This window comes from Octopus sinensis, linkage group LG1 (assembly GCF_006345805.1).
Source record: "Octopus sinensis linkage group LG1, ASM634580v1, whole genome shotgun sequence".
Taxonomy (NCBI): domain Eukaryota; kingdom Metazoa; phylum Mollusca; class Cephalopoda; order Octopoda; family Octopodidae; genus Octopus; species Octopus sinensis.
This window is the reverse complement of record NC_042997.1, coordinates 89,140,362-89,145,361: the sequence shown is the minus strand read 5'-3', so window position 1 is coordinate 89,145,361 and position 5,000 is coordinate 89,140,362.

Below are 5,000 nucleotides of genomic sequence, written 5' to 3'. Positions count from 1 at the left end.
TATATATATATATATATATATATATATATATATATACGTATATATATATATGTATATATATACAAATATATATAAATACATACATATATATATATATATAAGTACATATGTATATATGTGTGTATATATGTATATATATATATACATATACATACACACACGCAAGCACGTATATATACACACACATATATAACAAAATGGAATGGAATAAGCATGAAATAAATTAGAATAAAATATAATAAATAACAACAAAATGTCTAAGAATGAAAAAATGTGGAGGGAAAAATTAAATAAATGAAGAAAAATGAATAAATATATAAATGGAAAAAAATAACCTTCAAGAAGGAGGAAGAGAATTCAGGCATGTTGAGAAAAATACAACAAATTTACAAAAATGTGATGTAAAGCGCATGAAGATAATGAGGATAAAAAACTTCTTTTGAATTGCGCATTAGTACCATCAATTTATTCATTATACTCTTTTTTTTTCAACTTGTTCTCCGAAAAAAAAAACTTTACAAAAAAATAAAAAAAACTATCAATAGTTGCTGCCGAGAACTATTTCTAGCGGAAGTAAAATAGCGGAAGTAAGTTATTCCGCCACTCTTAAACTATCAAGTCACTGCCAACGAAAGATATTGTTTATCTAGACTCCTAATCAGGATATGAAGTTCAGAAAAAAGTGTGAAAAGCAAGCAAATAAAAAAAAAATATTTTTCTGTTCAAACCTGTCTTCTAAGCACTCATTATATGAGACAATCCAGTCTGAAACAAAAGAAATATTTCGAGACATTTTTTAGTTCTAGTTGATCAGCTCGTAATGACTGATCCGCTTCGTTTAGCTAAAGCAAACGATAAGTAGTAATATTCGAAAAATAATCACCAGAAGACGAGAAAGCTGACTACATATAAATCGTCTGCGTCGGCAAGAATCTACTTAGAGTGCATGAATATGATACCGACGAAATGAATATAAAAGCAGACGAAAACGTTGTAAAGATAAAAGTTTAGGAAAACATTGATAGAAATTTATACCTAATTTGAGAGAGAAGTCAATGCAAACCTAGTGGCGTGTATCTATTGTTTTTTTACTTGAGAACAGGAGAGAAGAAAGGAAGAAAGAGGGATAGAGAGAGAGAAAGAGAGAGATAGAGAGAGGAACATGGTTCAGCTTCGTATGTGGGCGTGTTAATTTTCCACGATCCCAAATTGGTGTAAACCGAAGTATAATGTTTAATACTAAATTAACATTAATAATTAATATCAAATTAACATTAATAATATCAAATTAACATTAATAATTAATTTAAAATCAAACAAAGGATTGAACAGCAAGTATTTTTGAACAAAGTGAAACACGTAGAGACTGAACAAACATTACGTATAAGTAAGAATAAAAACGAAAAAAATTGAAAAGTAAAAGAACGAAACAAAGAAGAACAAATGTTTGTATTGAAAATTTAACTATTAAGAAGTAATAATGAGTACGCAATAAACGATGTAGACACAATACCATAGACGTACCCACGTCTTGGCTGATTCTTATTGTATCAACCTTGGAACGATGAAAAGTCGACTTCAGAGTGATTTGAACTTAGAACATAAAGAAAAGAAACTAAATACCTCAAGGTTTTTTTATTTGACGCTCTATTGATTCTGTCAAACCATCATCATAATTATAAAAGCTAGCGGGACCTGTGAATATTTAACAGAATTAATGGTAAACTTATTGGGTTATTTCTGAAAAATTTATTCAAAGAACTTAAAAGCGTAGCCTGTATTGTGTTTGTATGGAAAGATAGTCGCTCATCTGCTACTCATTGAAAAGTGAAAGAAATTGGAATACGATGATTACCTAATGCATTTTATATATACACACAATATACTTTATACACAATTTTATAGACTTAATACACAACACTCATAAAGTAAATATTCACTCTTATTTTTCCATTTTCTCCACAAACTAAAAAGAAGTATTCTGTACATATGATACAACCTTTAGTTAAATTACATATACCTGCCACGTAAATAAGCTTGATTATTTTACAGAATTGCACTTAAGCGCACGCGTGAAGTGATAGGTGATATAAAAAACTTGGTTCAATTTAAAAAAAAATACATTTTTCACTATCCAATCACCACCACCACCACCACCAGTAATAACTTAGTCTCTAACCAAATGTATTGAGTAGTCCTTCAGTTTATTGCAAAATCATTTTATTATATCATAAAAACAAACATAATATACAAAGTATTCGCGTGTGTATGTCATTAATTATGCGTTCGTACGTATCCACTCAAACTCTCATGAATAGATCATCCCAAAGAAAAAACTAAGGCCAGATTCGGAATCAACTAGGAAAAAATAAAGAGAAACAAACGCCTTTGATATTTTTCTGATATTATGAACTGTGTTGTTTTTTTATATATTTTATTTTTCTGGAGAGACAGAAAATTCTAAATGAGTATAGAATTTTTAGGAGATACTTATACTTTTTAGTAGGAGTAGATAATTTTTAGGGGGTGGTGGGTGAAAAAACTTAGCTTTTAGTTGGAGCAGAAATATTTTTGAGGGTTTCACATAAAGTTTGTACAGAGACAAATTTTTATGAAGAGCAGGAATTGCTTAGGAAGACAAAAAATACGAGGATTAGAAAGTTTCTTTTATAGGGTCCCAGAATATTTTAAAATAATATATTGACAAATTTTGGTACAAGAAGGTGGGGATAAGTCGATTATATTGACCCCAGTGTTCAACTGGTACTTATTTTATCGACCCCGAGAGGTTGAAAAGCAAAGATGACATCGGTGGAATTTGAGCTGAGAACGTAAAGACGGGTGAAATGTCACTAACTATTTTGCTCGGTGCGATAACTATTCTGACAGCTCGCAGCCTTAAGTCTTAAATAATATATTGATATTGATAGTGTAAATAAAGTAGATGATTTGTTTTAACATTGTTATTTTATGTAAAAGTTTTATGTAAAAGTGTTACAGTTTTTATATAAAAGTTTTACAGTTTTTATAAAGTTAAGCATTCAAATAAAATCAATATCATTATTTTTTTCTAGCATAAATATACTTTTTGTTTATTCTCATTGCATGACATTATTTTGTAACAAAAAATTCCATGACTTTATATATAAGTAAATTCGTTCATTGTAAAAGTTTGTTTTCATTTTAAACCCATAAAATAGCGGGCACTCAATTTATAAAATTTTAGATTTTGTATCTTCAATAATATAAAGTAGTTGCAGGTGTACATTTGTAATCATGCGTACGTATCTGCTAAAAAAAGTAGACAACAAATCGCTATAGATTCAGAATCTGAAAATCAGAGAAAACTCAACAGTTTTATTCTGTTTTCAGAGGAAGAGAAGCTTCTGGACTTCGTAAACTTCTACTGATTCCCGAAGGAAGAGACCATAAAGAATCGGTGAAACCTTAAATCTTGGAACGAAATCGAAACCAAATCAGTCTTGTACTATATCCTTCTTTTCAGCATAGCAGTTGACCAACAGAGGTCAATGTGATTGACTAAAACCTTTGAAAGCAATAAAACAGTATGACCGCAGTCAAGTAACTGAAATCACTAAAAGTGTAAATCATGCTGAAATTTTTAGGGTATGGTCTTTGCATGCAGCGCTTATCTTACTGTCTATGTTTTTCATTCGAAGACATAGAAAGAGTTGTCTTTGCTTTCGTTGGTTGAAAATCCCGAGCACCATATCTACTATCTCTTGCATCTTTTTATGCTTGTGTTCAAAATAACTAGCCGTCCTTACAGTGCTTTATTTCCCTTTCAAATTTCAAATTTCATTCATTTCAAATTAGGATCATTCTTACTGAAATCAGTTTCCAGATTTCTTGCCATTTGTAGTCTATCTTTTACAATTATTGCAGTAATCATTGAGTCCAGCTTGCTTTCGTCATTTCGTATTATGGTGGCCACGTAAACGAAATCTTCATTCAGTCCTTGTTCCAAAAACAATGCCTCAAATTCTTTAAGAACTAAATTATCTAATTTTTTTTACCTCTTATTGAACAGGTGGTATCAATTATACCTTTGCTTAGATGACATCACCATCAATCAGAACTTTTTCTGGCAAAACAGTCTCCCAACTTTCATTTAATGTATTCTTTTTAGTTTCACGAATTACTTTTACAATTATTTTACAATTATTTACACACAATGAAAAATATTAAATTTCTTTCCCTTACATCTGAAGCAGGAATGTGGTTTTCTTCTATAACATTTTTTAAAGAGAAATATCGTAATTGGTCTTCAAATTAAAGTCATGCTTTGATCTCAGAATTGAATAATCGATGTTGAAGTGGGTGGTAAGAAAACGACTTTAACGTTAGGATGTGTTAAATCCTAGGGTTGTGATAATGTATTGAAAATATTTGAAATCAAAATTATTTTCTTTCGTAAAATTTCAGCTTTGAGACAAAGTTTTGAGAAAAAACAATTTTCGAATATTGCAGCAATCATCCACAATCCTTATTTGCATGCCTACGACCTGGGAAGATATTTCTATTCAATCCTCTCATTGTAAATGGATTAAGAACCTTATTAATTTACAATGGTTTGACGAAGCATTCACCTAATGCATTACGGCATGATAATAATATTATGATTTGATTTTTAGATGCTTGGAATCCACAAACCGTTTTATTCTATTCTTGACATAAAAGTTCCCCCAATAAACTTTCTTCTAGCGATAGATCAGTTTCATTAGAATTAACTATTAATGCCTTGCAGGGAGACTTTATTTCGTTATGTAACCATAATATACTACAAAGTATATTAAATGCTTTATAAGTTAATACTTTGTAGTATATTGCATAAAAATTAACTGTATCTTTTAAAGAATAGGGACCTCCTCAAATTATGTTAGCTAATTGTAGCACAAATCTTTCCGTAGTTTTCTTACAGCTTAAGTAATTTGATATTGTTTTGGAAGTTTGGAATAAAAAATACAGAAGTTGATTAG